The sequence below is a fragment of the Malurus melanocephalus genome, unplaced genomic scaffold, assembly GCF_030028575.1.
Source record: "Malurus melanocephalus ecotype Western Australia unplaced genomic scaffold, MMel_1.1 scaffold_140, whole genome shotgun sequence".
In the NCBI taxonomy this organism is placed as follows: domain Eukaryota; kingdom Metazoa; phylum Chordata; class Aves; order Passeriformes; family Maluridae; genus Malurus; species Malurus melanocephalus.
The window spans coordinates 1,492,824-1,508,099 of record NW_026623372.1 but is presented as its reverse complement, the minus strand read 5'-3'; the positions used below and the strand labels follow the sequence as shown (position 1 = coordinate 1,508,099).

The window sequence follows — 15,276 nt, the reverse complement described above, 5'->3', positions numbered from 1 at the left end:
TGCACTGCCTGGGGACACAGGTGCTGCAGAGGTGATTAATGCTGGCAGAGATGAAGGTGGGGAGTGCAGGTATGGAAAATAAGGTCTTTGTCACAATCATTTGTTTGTTTATTTAATGGGTTCTGAATTTTTTTCCCCCCATCATTTCCTTCTACCAGCATTAGTGCCTCTTTGTGCATCTCAAGAATATAAATACTCTGTTTAAAAAAAGATTGCGACTGAGAAAATGAAGGGAAAAAAATCCTCCCTCACATGGGAAGCGAAACAAGTCAGTGGCAAAGTTTAGCTAAAAGCAAAACTCATTACACATGTGCAAAGTGGATCTAAATCCCAACTTATCTCTCTGCTCTGCCAGTATCAATAGTTGTAGAAGTCTCACCAAATTAAGTCCCAAGAAGGCTTTGGCCCCAAAGGCCATTCCATCATGAGCAGTTGGACAGGAAGACTCACAAGGGAAAGGCTGTTGTGTATCACGTTACTCAGTGACAAGATAGCCAATATCCCAAAAAGACATAAACACTSTGGATGGGAAAATCTTTACCCATCTCTCCCTGAGCTGTCATGCTTTTAGGGACAAGCAGAGCTGGCTGCCTCCTGAAAGATCTTCTGCTGATGAAATGCTGTTTATCTCTTCATTTTACATCTTTTTTTTTCACTCCCTAAATGTTTAAGTTGTAAGTTGTTTTGAAACATTTGCCTGTGTTTATTTAAAGCTGGAACTTGAGCTATAGGAGCAAAGAAAAGCTGCAAAGAGAAGTGAAAAAAATGTCATGTAATATGGAAACAACTCTACTAATAGAGCCATAAATCTAATAAATGGATGTATGTACTACATAGATTTCATCAATAAAACTCAGAAAAAATATTCATGAACACCTTACCCTTTGATTCTTCCATTTTTATTTGTTTCATAATAAGCTGCCCCCATTTTCTATATTACTTTTGTTGCATGGGCCTTAGGAAATAATGACAGTTGCAGAGTCAGTATTAAATCGAGAAAAACATTCCTCTTGAACATTGTATGAAATTGATTTCAAAAGCTTTTTTTCCCTAAATTCTTCCCTGCCAGTTGTTTCCCCCTAATGTGTTCATGATTAGAAATAACTCACCAAATTTCTGTGACTACATCTTGGTCTGTCATTTGACTGTAAAGTGTTTATTCCAGCTTTGTTTAAGCTGCTTTGGTTGAACACTTTTAGCCAACTTGTATCATTCCCTAAGGCTTTTAGTAGAAAGATGAAGAAAACGTTTCTCTTAGTATTGTAGAGTGCTAATTTGAAAAGTGTTACATTAGGAGAAATATGTSACACAAAACTAGGTTATGCAACTGTGTGCACCAAGTAAAAAGAAAGAATCAGTTCCATGTCYGAAACAAATCTTGCTGGCTATCTGGACTTCTATTCTATGTTACCCAGCTTTCTTGCATTTCTAGAGGGCATCCAGGTAATGTCAAGGCAAGACATGTAGCGGCTGTAGCAAGTAGCAAGAGATGGGCTTTTAATGAAAAAAGATCTGGATTTTGGTAGTTCAGGTTGAGGATAGGGAATGGAGTCTCGTGGAGATGGACATTCATCCAGGAGATCTTGTCCTTTGGCTCCAAATGCTCCTCAGTGAGCTCTTGCTGTATTTTTCCTATTGTGCGTGCTCACATCATGCATTGAGTCTTGGATACCTCATTGTAGCAGATACAGCAGTTAATAAAAGTTTGGATCTAGCAGGTGGAAATGCCTGTTTGCAAGGAGAAGGATATCAGAAAGAGGGTGGTTCAGGTAGACTTCTCAGGCAAGAGACCCAAGATAATAATATATGTTACTGAGCATTTCTGAGCTGGTGGCAGAGTTCAGATATGAGARGGTGGTGAGTTTTGACTTACTGTGGGGTAAAGAAATGACTCACACGGRTTGCTAGACATGCTGAGATCAAATGATGTGTGGTAAATGGGACTCCAGCTTCAGAGCTTCTCAAAACTTGTAAGAGCTCAGGGTGAAACTGAGATTTGCTTCATGGTACTTCCAAAGAGATAAAATATTGGCACTGTGGTTTTGCACTGCTGTACCACTTGCAGTTTAGGATATCCAGAACTTCATCATTATTTTGGAGAGCTCTKTCTCTTTGTGTGGCCGTGCTAGCAGAAGTTGTTGGACATGGTGTGGTTAAGACATTATTTGTACTGAAGGCAGTTCAATCCCTCCACTAATTCAATAAAGTCTGGTTATGCTCATCTTCATAGCAAGATTGAAAAAAAGGAAAAAAACCAACCAACTTTGCTTTCTGCAACTCCTTTTGGGATTAGACCATAGTTTGGCAATGTTTTCTGAATAAGGTAGCAGAATTTGGATGGTATTTGGAAAATTTGATGTGTAGGACACAGACAAAATGCTCCTGTGATGATCAAATTTTRTATATGCACCCACAACGCAGCTGTGGAAACATTTTAAAATAAGGGGATAAACATTAAAATAATCTGTGAAGTTTACTTGTGGGCAGCATAGTACTTGCTCTTCAATAAAAAAGGACTGTTTTACTTTTTGCTCAAAACCAGGTAAAGTATTCTACCCTCAAATATTACATCCCTACCCCAGTATGTCTTTATAAAAGACATAATTTTGCTATGAATTTGTCTCCTTTATGTAACTGTCCTTTTGTTTCAGACCAGAGTAATATCTTACTTTTTTTTTTTCTAGTTGGCAGCTCTCCCTCAATGCTGTCATGTCTCCCTTATCCTCCTCTCCTAAACTCATGAGCTAATGCTGCTTTAGGTTGCCAAGCTGGCCAAGAAAACCCTATTCATAGCAAGGGGGAATGATGAGTTGCCTCTTGTTGCTGGCTCTGTTTTGGACCTTTGCAACGAACTGAGAATAGAAAGGAGGGGTGGCAAAATGCTCACAAGTATCACCTCCTCCAGGCATGTCCTGCCACCGCTCTAGGAATTATTCTCTGGCGCTTTTCTTTTTGGAAAGACTATGAGGGCTGGTGTCCAGGTCTTAAAATGTGTCTGTCCTTTGTCTGGTCAGTAGTAAATCCATTAAGGTTTGTTGAAGATGGTTGGTTGCTGGATTTGACCCATCTTTAAAAAGTATTTCTCTCACTGTGTTATTTTTAAGATGATTTATGTGAAGGTTTGCCACCTTCTGACTGGGCTGTTTGTGCCAACTAAAATATTCCCATGAACCAAAAACCCTACTGCACATAGCAACTAAGCTCTAGTAGCTGTCAGAGTGCAGTGAATTSAAGCACATTTCTGTACATCTTTTATTAAGTATGTGCACATGCAGCACATTTCTTTAAAGGAAATCAAAAATAACAATGTCTCCCTTTTGGATGTGTTATGTTTGTACTTCAGCATTGAAGAGAGTGTGGTAATTATAAAGCTGTTTAAGCGATTTTATTTTAAAATTAAAAAGGTGCTGAACTTGAGAAAACAAATGCAGTTAGTTATTTACTACTGACTGTTTCTTTCATTCTTTCTGTATTTAATTTAAGTGGACTTTAGCTGGTTGCAAATAAGAATACTGAAGGACTAGCAGCGCACACCATGATTTGTGTTCTTGCTGTCATGCAAATTCACAGAAAGAAGGAAACATATTAAAGAAATTTGATAAGACCAGGTGGTCTGAGTGAATAATTTCCCTTTCATTAACATATTCCCCTTATTAACTCTGTAATTAATTGTACATAGCTAAGGAAAGCTATGGAAATTGCATTTTGAGATGTATCAAAGCTGACTTTATGCTTCAGACTTCCATGCAATTTACTATTAATGAAGCAAGAGATGGAGGCCCCAAATCTATAATTATTACTTACTATTTGAATGACAAGCAAAGAATTTATCAGCACAGTTTCAAATGAAAGGGGATTAGCAGCTAATGTTGAAATTGTTAATCTTTCTTATTAAAATAATTTTGACGAGAGTGTTTAGCCTGAAAGAGGTTTCTGGAACATCATTTACCATTAAAACAGCTATTTTCTGAGGCTCAGTATGAATTTGTCTAAGTTTGACAGCAGGGTGCAAATATTTTTTAAATGAATGAATATTTTATGGGAGCTAAGGCTGTTCATGTGTGAGCTGATGCCGAGCTGCTTGCTGTGTGCATATTCCTCGAATGTGCAGCAGGATGGTAGTTCAATATCCATCTCACCAAAGTGAAGATGTCTACTGAGATAACAAGGGGGGAAAAAAGTCACAGCAGAAAAATCTGAGAGCTGCAATTGCACCCACGGCTGTGTCTGCAGATGGGTGATTAGCGGGTGGAAGCTCAGTCAGAATCAGGCCCTGGATCCTGGTGATATTTTTATGACACAGTGTTACTTCATGTTTATTTAGGCCTTCTTATTTCTTTAAATACTGGTATAGTTTCAGGTTTTGTGTATTTTATTAGTATCATGTGCCTTGAGATGACTGTTCAGTGGTGGGTGCTTTATACCCACATGCAGGCTTGTGTACAAATTCCATGCACAGCCATGGTGTCCCATATAAATATAGATAAATATTTGGGAGCAGAGATACAATATATCTCAWTTTTTCTGTATTAATAAAAAACTGTTCAGCATTTTAAATTTTAAAACTTTTCCTTGCAAAGAGTTTTCATCTCTTGCAGGAGTGTACAAATAAAGCTGACAAGGTGATTTTCACTCCTTGGGATGAGAAAATTGTGAATATATAGTGACATAAATGGTGAAAAGCACAGCAGTGATAATTTATGAAATTTAATTTGTGGTGGTCTTAGCCACATCAATACTGGAGGAGATGTATATTAAAAACCGCTTTAAATTTGCCTGTGTCACATTACAGAAAAAAAAAAAAAGCTAATGGAAAAGATGTCACATGTCTTTGTCAGTGACAAATTTTACCAGTAGAATAGATAGAGATCATTTAAATGCTTTAAGACATTATTTGCATGAGTAGATGGACTTTGTATAGAAGTACCATCAACACAAAAAACCCTCATGTGCCTGGTCTGCCATGAGATTACTCCAGGCTTTACCTCTGTGTGAACCACGTGGATCTTCAGTGGGCTGACCCCAAAAACAGCGGGTTAGAGAGCAAACCTTTTACCTGCAGTCCTACAATGCTCCTTGGAACAGCCCTGCAGATGCAGCACTGTTGCAGCAGGAACGGTCGTGGAATGTGCATTCACTTCTTTCATCAGACAATACCTAATGGGTTCTAGCTCAAACCTAGCAGCTGGGAAGTAGCATGCATTAATGATACCCAGAGAAGCACATTCATCATAAAATCAGATTTTGTATTTATTATGTGTTAGGTCAAAGGCATCAAGGGTTCTTCTTAATCTGTAGGAATCCTAACAAACCATGCAGACCATGGCAGTAGGAGACAGTCGCCGTGCCAGTGTGGCAGGCTGGGGTGGACTTCAGAGATGGAATTTTTCAAGGATGAAGCTATTTGAGGCAGAATTCAAACCCAAGGCTTTTTTAAATGCAGGGGTATTTCTGATGCAGCTRTTTGTCTGCTGCTTTATCTGCTACTGGGGAAGGCACCTGGAAGGGTTGGATTTAKTAACCTGTGATGCCCTGGGCAGTGCTGGCTCACAGCAGAGGGACATCCTGCTTTTGCTTGGTTGGGTGTGTGGAATCCCTCCCTGAGAAAAGTGCTTTCTTCATTCCTCCTTTCACCATTTTGTGTGTTGGCGTTTGACCAGTTTGATTGAAAGCACATGATACTGTCTAATTGCTGTAGTAAATATATTTAATTGTGCTCTATTTCTTCTGGAAGTCYAGAAATTACTTTTGTGTCATTTGAAGTTCTGTTGTAGTCAAGAAAACTGTGGCATCTGAGGGTATGCACCAGCCTAGACTTACCGTATGTGTGTCCTAAATTTYGAGAAACTTTGTTCTTCTGGTAGGATTCTGGGGCTTGATAAAAGAAATTTTGATTAAAGTCACTAGGATCTTTTCAACTCACTTCAGTAACCAAAATAATAATAAGCCAATGCTTATATACCACTTTTGATCAGTAGGTTCAAAGCTCTTTCTAAAGGTCACTATCATTATCCTGTCTTTKTAGTCTTGGAAACTTAGGCACAGGCAGGGAAACATTTTGACCAGGACAAACCTTAAAGCTGGAAACAGAGCCAGGAGCAGACTCCCATTCCCTGGCATCTCAGTGCTGTCCTCTCACAACTACTCATGTTTGCTTTAACAAAAAAAGGGTTGTATTGAAGGATGATATTTTTGCCCTTTTTTGTCACTCATTAGTCTTTTTTAAGACATGAAAGTATAAAGGAATTCTGGACTTGGGTTTGTCAGATTTCATTCTGTGAGTTTAGTTTCCACCTCATTATCTCAGAGCAAAATATTCCATATTTGGAGAGCTGACTGGAAGATACCAAATGCATATTAGAAATGCTTGTGAAAACCAAACTGAGGATCTTCAGTCTAGTAAATAACCTCCATGATGGAAAAGGATGCCTTCCACACATTTTTTGAGTCTCTTCCAAATTGACAAAAGTTTTCTTCAAGAATATTGAAGTTTTCTTCAATCTGCTTAATCCTTAGCAAACATGGTCATGAACACATGTACCAAATTTTAGGTTATTTCTTTTTCTTTCTGTTTAACAGTCAGCTGTACTCCTACTGTCTTCTCAAGACTTCTACTGTCACTTCCTCAGTGTATTGTCCTTGTTCAGCATTTGAAGGGAAGGGTTCCAAAGAAAAGAAACAGCAGGCAAGGAAATATTCAGAGTTATCAGCTATGACCAAAATTTGCTTCTTCCCATAGCATTTTCTTATTTTGCTGTGTTGTGGTTTTTGTTTTTCTGACTTTCTTCCTTTACAGTACAGTGTCTACTTTCATCATTTCACTTCTTTGTTGACCTCTGCAGTCTTTTCTTGGCTTCTTCTTCTGTCCTCTTTCACATTGTTTTTCCCTTGTTCTTATTTTGCCCTCTGTCACTTCAGATATTTTCATCTGTGGATTAGACCAGTGTTCCTCAAACTTCTTTAAAGTGTTATCCTTTACTGGCTTCCATGGAAACCCAGGAGTCCCAGGAGTAGGCAGGATGTCTTCAGCTTATGYACTTCTAAAGCTTTTCTACCATCACTTCACAATCCCTTTTGAATGCTTTCATGAGAAAAATATTTGAGAATCACTGAGCTAGGCCAGCCTCAGCTGAAAATCCCATGGTGCAYAGATAAAAGGTTACCTGAAAAATGGGACACTTGCTCTGGATTTGGGAGCTGGGTAGATGCAGCTGCATCTTTCTCATGGCCAGCATTGCTTCTTCTCCCACTGTGTGTAGGTTCAACGTGGTTGTGAGTGTGACATGGAAGGGGTGGAGCATGAATGTTTTCTCCCACAGTCATCTAAGTCCTGAAAGGGCTTCTGTGAAAAAAGAATTTCTTCATGGCTTACTGTCATAGAATCATAAAACTGTTTAGGTTGGAARAGACCTCCAATGTCAAGTCCAACCATTAAAAAATCAGTATTTGATCCAACCTGCTTTCTGAGCTCTTTGATATATCAGTCGAGCTCTTTGTTTTTACCAGGAGTCTGCATCCTTGGAACTAGCAGTTCACTAACTGGGTTGCTTCCCTGTGTCTTGCTGTGYGCAAACATGGAACTTCTAGGTAGTGGACATGGTTCCAAAATGGTCCTGAGTGCAAGGATTTGATTGTTGAAGATGTTTTTGGAGTTTGAAGTGTCCTGTCTCTGACTGTTACAGGAGTTTTCTAAGGAAAAAGCTGATTATCCAGTGTGTCCTTGCCCTGCTTTTTCTCACAGGTGACCATATGGTCCCTTGTGTTTGTATGCATATTCCGCTTCTGAGCTGTGGGTATAGTATGAATTGCAAGACTTTTTGGATTTCATATTGCATGTTCTCAATTTTCTACAACCTCTGTGTACATTCAGGTAAAAACTCTATCAATTTGATATCCCTTATCTTGCCCCAGCACCCAAAAAACCCCAAACCCACACTGAAAAGCGGAGGGGTTTTCCTTTATGAGTCATTTGTTCCTGGAGAAGCATCTTTTCACTTTTATTCACAAGTTTAAGAGTAGCAGTAAGTACTTATCCCTTTGCTCTAGCAGGGGTTTATGTCTGTAAAAGTAATATTTTCCTTTCTGCTCTCAACATGGCCAGTGTCTAACACAGTCATATTTTACCAGGCTATCTATAAATCACATTGTGTTCTGTATCACTTGGATGTACTTGGTCATGGTTGCCTGGGTTTTACTGGTCTCATTATCYCTGAAGAACTTGACCATGTTTCAAGAGAAGATTATTTTTAAACAYGATGTTTTCAGAATTCTTTATTTATCTCTTTGCAATTTTTATATATATAGTAAACGAAGATGACTATGCAAGTGCTCTGAAAAAAAACACAGACTTTAATTCATTAAAATCTAAATTTAAAAATACAGTACCCAACAGGGAACCCAAATTTAGATGCTTAATTGAGTTAGCAGGGCTAGGAGAAGAAGAAGCCAGGGAATTTGGTTTTATGTTTTCAGCCAGGTAATTAGTGTGCAGTAATATATTTTTAAGGTTTTCATTTCAGATGTACAACAGGCATATAAATGAATCACAAATATATCTTGTATTTTGGTATGGTGTTCAAAACATTAGTAAAAAAATGAAGTGAGAAGGGATCATCTGAAAAATTGATTTAATGTGTAAGAAGAAAATAGCAGTTTCCTGTGAGAGTGGTGTTGGGTGTCAATATTTATCACAAAGAGTCAAAGGACTTAATTTGTATATTTTTGTTCCAACTAGTTTTTATCCAACTGTGTAGCTTGTGCTTTTACATTTTAGCAAAGCTACCAGAAATGMTTCCCAAAATGTCTCAGTTGATGAATTCAGCTGACACTCTCCTTGGCGCCAGTTCCTGTACTGCAAAGCTGTCTTTAATGGGGAGGTTTGGGCTGAGTTTTTTCTTGTTTTGGAATTTATTTTTGGTTTTAAGAAATGTCACAACATATCCCATGCTGTGAAATAGCAGTATTTGGCTAAGAGGTTTAGACCTTAATTTTTGGAAGTAATATTCTTTCTTTTTGTGAAGGCTATTTATTATTTAAGATTTTTGATGTGAAATCTACTATGAGAAGTACAGAAATTACAGAAACCAAGTCTGTCTGAAACCAAGTCTGTCATCTTTTACACATATATTATTTAATTTAGTGTCTCTTTGTAAAAACAACATTCAACATGTGCATAAATTAAATTAATCTACTCACCAGCCACTTAAACGCGGTATTTCTAAACAAAACCCCCATCCCAAAACCTGTACTAATTCCATCACAGTCAGAATATTTGATATACTCATAATTACAAAAATGTTATCAGAAATGGATTCATTAGGGTTGCCTGTTAGCCATGTCTATAAACATGATCGTGGGGTAAGGAAAAAACAGGTGTCAGGAATATTCCTGCAAAATGAGTGTTTTATGAGGATATTCTGTGACCCTGGGAAAATCATTTGGATGTTTCTGGCCTTTCATTTCCSTTCTGTGAAGCAGCAGTGATACTTGCCTCTGCTGCAGAAGTAATGTGAGCACTTTCAGAGAGTGGGACAAGAAGGAGCTGTAGAAGTACAGGGATTGTAAGGGAGCAAATTGCATTCCTTTTATGGCAATCATCTTCTCTTTTTTGTTGAGGTTTATTTAAAGCAAAGTAATTGCAGGGGTGAAACTTCATGGCATAATTTAGATTTCAAGAAAGGGGGTAAGGAGGAGGAGATGAGGGTGGTTGTATTTTAAGACCTACAAGAMACCATTAAGTAGCTGATATTCCTTGAGAAGGGATTCCTTGTTGAGTGAATTTCCTTATCTTCTGCTATATTTAGAGAGCCAGGTAGAGTAAATATTTCATAATTAAGCATTCCATTTTTTAATGTTTAACTTCTTAGCTGCATTTCTTTTCAAAAGTATGCCTGCCTCCACCATTCCAATTGAAGCAATGCTTAGCATCACATGCATTTCCCAAGATTTCCTCCAGAGATGACAACCTGTCAGTCCACACCTGGTTGTATCCACCCATTTCACTGGGATTTCACTGAGCACCTTTGGCAGCTGGGAGCTGTAAGAAAAGGGATTAGCAAGTGTTTGTGTGGCACACATTGATCCCAGCACCTGCTGATTGGATTGAAGTAATCCTTTTACAAGTTACAAAACTCTGTTATCAGAGCATTAAGAGAGGGAGAGGTGGTGATGTACGCTGCATCAAGGGTGTATTAATTTAGGTAAACAGAGCACTGGTTGCCATCTAATGCACTTGTGAATTACAGTCATTCCTGTAAAAGTTGCACACCAGTCYAGTCTGGTAGGTGATGCCTTACACTGCTTTTGCACAGGTGATGCTTCTCTAGGAAACCAGGAAYAATAATTTAGCATTATTTCAGATGGCATGCTGAAAGCACAACTGCTCTCTGTGTGCATGCTTAGGTATTTGCAATAAGATTTACATCTAAAAATATGAAACTGAAACTATGGAATGTCATTTTTATTGTTGGCTGGTATCACCATGGAGGTTAAATTATTTGTGAATAATGCAGCCTATTTGAAGCAATCTGGGGATATTATTCTCAACCGTACTGAATAGTTGCTTTGTCAGTGAATTGCCTCCCTCTGTTGGTTTTTTTTTTTTTTTTTTTTTTTTTTTTTTTTTTTTTTTTTTTTTTTTTTTTCCTTCATCACCTAACATATTATGTATGATTGTAGTAGTGTTTTATGCCTGGTTACAAGTAGAGTTCCATAGTATTTTTCAGAACATAACTGAAAAGCTTCAAAACTATTTTTTTCACTGGTGTAATCAAGTCCTGAGAAATACGAGAAATATTAGATCAAAACACATTATGGTAGTAATATGGCTGCAATCATGGAAGAGGAAAAGTAACTTCTCAATGTCTTGCAAAGAGAAAATACAAATTCCCAAGTTTTTATTTCTTACATTTTTTCATTTGTGGTTACTGTATGGCACAGGACGAGTTAGGAAAGAGAAAGGAGCCTTCAGCCTGAAATGACTGAGTAATCAGGTGATGAAATCTTCTTGGTTCCAGTAAAGCAGGGGATGCAGAACACTCCCCAGGATTGAAATCATGTGAGGCTTCATAGCCAGATGGTAATTTACTGAGATTTCTTCCAGATATAAGTTCTGTGAGATGCTGACAATGAGCTGCCGCAACAGAGYTTTTCATTTTATATGTCTATATAAGCCCAACATAACTAGCCCAATAAAGTCACATTTYTCTGCATTCAATATTGAAAACTTGATCTGTTGGACTAAAGTTCGTGTTTCTAAACAGTTATGGATTGATGCTTTAGGGATGGAGCTGGTTTTGGTACCAGTCACAGGCTCTGCATCATTGTGAGCTGGTTGGATTAGAGCAGTAGAAACAACTGTGGGGCTTCCACAGAACAACTAGCTAGTGGAGAAAAGTGATTTTCTTAACATGTTAGTTGATGGAAAGACTGAAATTGGTTGAGATAGTGCATCCTCTAAAGGTAGAAAAGCATGGGCATAGTTTGGCTCTRCTCCTATGTTTCAACACCACTGAAAGTATCTTCAGTGTGATGAGCTCCCAGCCTTTTGTCTGTGCAAGAACAGGGCAGCTCAGGGAGAAAGACTGACTTTCTCTCAACAAGACCCCAAAGTAACTTCAGTGCTACTGTGAAACGATGCTGGGAAGTGAGAAATGCTTAAAAAGTGTGGAAAAAAAAACATTGTGGCGCTGCTCTGCAGGATCTGAGTATGGCTCAGTGTTCTAATAGTGACACTGATCTCTGGGAGCTTAATTTGATCAGGTCTGGGCAAGTCTGGGTGCACCAAAATAGAAGAATAAAGTAATAATTTTGTAAAAAAGGAGTGGGGCGAAAGAAGAGAAGAGAAATGAACCTTTCTGTTGCTATTCCCTGAGTCCAGACTCCAGCCCGAGAAAATAATGGAGCACATATTAAAAAAGGAATTGCTGATTGTCTACAGAGAGATGTTTCAAGGGCATAAAAGGAAAATAAATGTAAGGRTGTCATTTAAGAGGATGGGGAAGGCTGGAATATTTCCTTTGTGTGTTTGCTAATCTTCTTCACCCCTTCCATTGGATAGCTGAACAATGAGTAAGAATATGCATAATTTTATAAAGAGGAAATTTTGYCTGGACAAACCTGATTCCTCTTTATTTAAATAAAACTACAAAACCCAGTAGCTGAAGTTAAAACAACAAATGTAATACATACAGATTTTGATAAAGTCTTGACATTGTCTCATGAATAGTTAATTGAAAAATTAATGCCAGTTTTTTAGAGGCCAATCATGTGGATTGAAATGGGGCAAAAGGGTGATACACAAAAAGTAATGATGGAAAGCTGTGTCTAGGAGTGTCTGGCAGAGTACAGGAATTGCTCTTAGATGCAGTTTTATTTAACTTTTTAAATAATGGTATGGAAGTGAACGGAAGTGACARTGACTTTTATCACAGTCTAAAGTTCTGCATAGATGTGATGACAGAGAAGTAATTCAAAAGTTTGGAAATGTTAAACCTGAAAACACATACAACAAATAAATTATCTTTGAAGAGTCACCAGAAGATATCTCTAATTTGCATAGATCCATTAATTCATGATCTGTGAAGACACTGGAATATATACAAGCAGAAATTATGAAGAACAGCAATATTCTGAGCAAGCAAACTAAGGCTGAAATAAATGGCTTGGTAAAAATGAGTAGCAAATTATGTTTGAAATAGAAAAGCGATTTGTTGACATCCCTATGAAAAAAMTATCTCAAATGAGCACTAGTATTCCTTATTGAAAATACCTGTGCATTTCCAGGTATACGATATATAGTTCAGAAGAGTTAGTGTCCCAAGAATGTTGTAATGAACTGTGCTTTAGGCTTCTGCTTTAGATACAGAGCAGCCAAATGCTAGAAAGATTCTAGTGAAGTACAAGAAWTTACATTATTTGAAGGCCTGGAAGSAGGTAATCAGATAGGCTTCTTCTGTCTCTGCATTCTATAGCTCTGTGAGTAATATGAGTGGGAACTGAGGAATTTACTGTGAAGCCACTAATGATAAGGTATTAAGCCAGAAAAAGGAAGGACAAAACCATATGTTGGTTTTGAAAGCAAATTGGATTTGTGCAGTAGAGTCTTCCTCTTGMGTGCAGTCAATGCAATGTGTACTAAAGAACACAAAGAAGTTCAAACAGAATAGCAAGAATTCTGGGGCATCCTGGGCCAGAACGATGCAACCTATGAGTTAGCAAGGAACAAAGGCAAAAAAACCCATTACTTAAATTAACTTGAGAGAATACAAAACAAWTTTTTTTCTAGTGTAGCCTCTTACTGCWMAATTTGCTGTGTAAYAGCTGAGATAAATTCTCTCCTCTGCAAATTCTTTCTGAGGAACCCAGGGAAGCACCACAGCACTGCCTGGGCCTCTGCATCTCTGGAAAAAGCAGCAGCAGTCTGCAAGCAGTGACTCCTGCACTGTTGGGTGAACAGTGTGGGTTTGAGCGGTCACTGTTGGCAAGGATTAAGATAATTTCACATCCACGTCTTCAGCAGACATTAGAAATTCGATTACACCTGTCAAGGTCTGTCAATTTGAGAGCTGAACATCTTTTCACTGAAAGATGCATCCTCAGTCATGAAAAGGGTGTCTATCAAGTACTGTATTGGAAGTATGTTGTCAAAAATAATTGTGATAASTGAGCATCAACTGATAAAATAGGCATTTTTAAAACAAGTATCTTGACAGAAGCAAACCATACTATCTCTAAATAAAGTRTTTTGTCTCTTCACCCAAGTAAGAAGGGATGGGACAGGAGGAAATGGCCTCAACTTGTGCYAGGGGAGATTTAGATTGTTATTGAGGAAAATTTCTTCACAAAATGCTGTCAAGCACTGGAAGGCCACTCAGGGCATTGGCTGAGTCACCACCATCTCTGGGGCTGTTAAAAGGCACATAGTAGATGTAGTACTRAAGAACATGGCTTGGTGGTAGACTTGACAGTGCTGGGTTACCAGTTGGACTTGATAATCTGAGAAGCTTTTCCAACCTAAATGTTTCTGYCATTCTATGATTCAGAGATTACCCAGTCATTTAGAATTTAACGGTTATATTTTTAACCTTATTTAGTCACAGTGTATGCATTTGACACCCATCTTGAAAAAAGAAAAGAAGAAAGAAAACAATAAAGAAAACCAAAGAGATTTGCCACTGTATTATGACATCAGCTGAGCACGCAGGAAGCTCTAACAAAGCCATGTTCTACCAAAAGCAWGCCAGGACTCTATGCTCTGTCTTTGTGGCACATGAATCTGTCTAAATATGTGCCACTGGCACCATCTGTGTTGGMCAGAGATTCATTGTCCCTGGGACAGCTTTTACTTTCTGGTTGAAAGCTCATCTTCTGCCTTCCAAATGGCRTGTCTCACACAGTAATAATAGATTTTAGCACATCCACTCTGTCCACATAATGTCAGCTCATCCTCCTTAGCCCCATAGCATGTTTGGTAGGACAAGAGAAACAAGAGAAAGTAGGAGCTGGGCTACCAATTGTCCTTGCAGGTGAAGCCCTGTGGAAGGAAAATCAGGATTAATGGAATTTAAGGTGCATCAGAAGACCTGTGCAAGCAGATGGTGTTTGTTTAAATAATAGCATGTACTTGGGATTACAGGATTTACCTTGTTGTGCTCATATTGGTGAGAATAGACCTCTGTTTTTTTCAGCAGGCTTGAGGAGCACTGCAATAACAGTGGTGACAACCTCTATTTATTTTACCTGCTGCTCTGGGACAAGGACAATCATGTGCGTGTTTGACATGTTGGTAATGAATTTCTTTTGTGCCAGGCAAACACTGCAGAATGTCTCATCAAAACGTCCTAATTAAGGAGTGGATTTGAGTAGACATACAATCTCCAAAATATCAGAAGTTCCACTCAATTTAATGTACATCCAGCAGCTCCCAAGGGAGTGTTTCAAAATCGCTAAGCTTCTGTTTAGCTAAAAGGGGATGAGCGTAGGGGCTCTGAAGGACTGTAAATGAAAGATTACTTAACTCTGAGGGAATTGTCTGGCTCCTGAATGTCTTAAAGCAAACTTGTTTCTCAGTAGCTTTTAAAAACGTGTGTAAAGCAGATGTTCATATTGTGCAGAGCCTTCCATGGGTCCATTCAAATGGTCAAATGCCTCTTCAAGGTCTGTCAGGAAGTGCCTGTGAGTCTGATCCATGGGATCCAGGAATTGAAACCATACAAAAAAAAATGTCTGGTTAAAGTAAAATTTCAGTGTGTTTTCATTTGAAAATTCATTATCTTT

The 15,276-nt window shown here is 38.3% G+C and overlaps 1 protein-coding gene across 1 annotated transcript in view; it reads left to right on the top strand.

The window, feature by feature from the left end:
• The window catches only part of PTPRN2 (protein tyrosine phosphatase receptor type N2), a gene marked incomplete at its 5' end in the record, with an annotated part of 414,276 nt that overhangs the window by 334,352 nt on the left and 64,648 nt on the right, over positions 1–15,276 (top strand). The gene's annotated exons all lie outside the window — the stretch shown is intronic.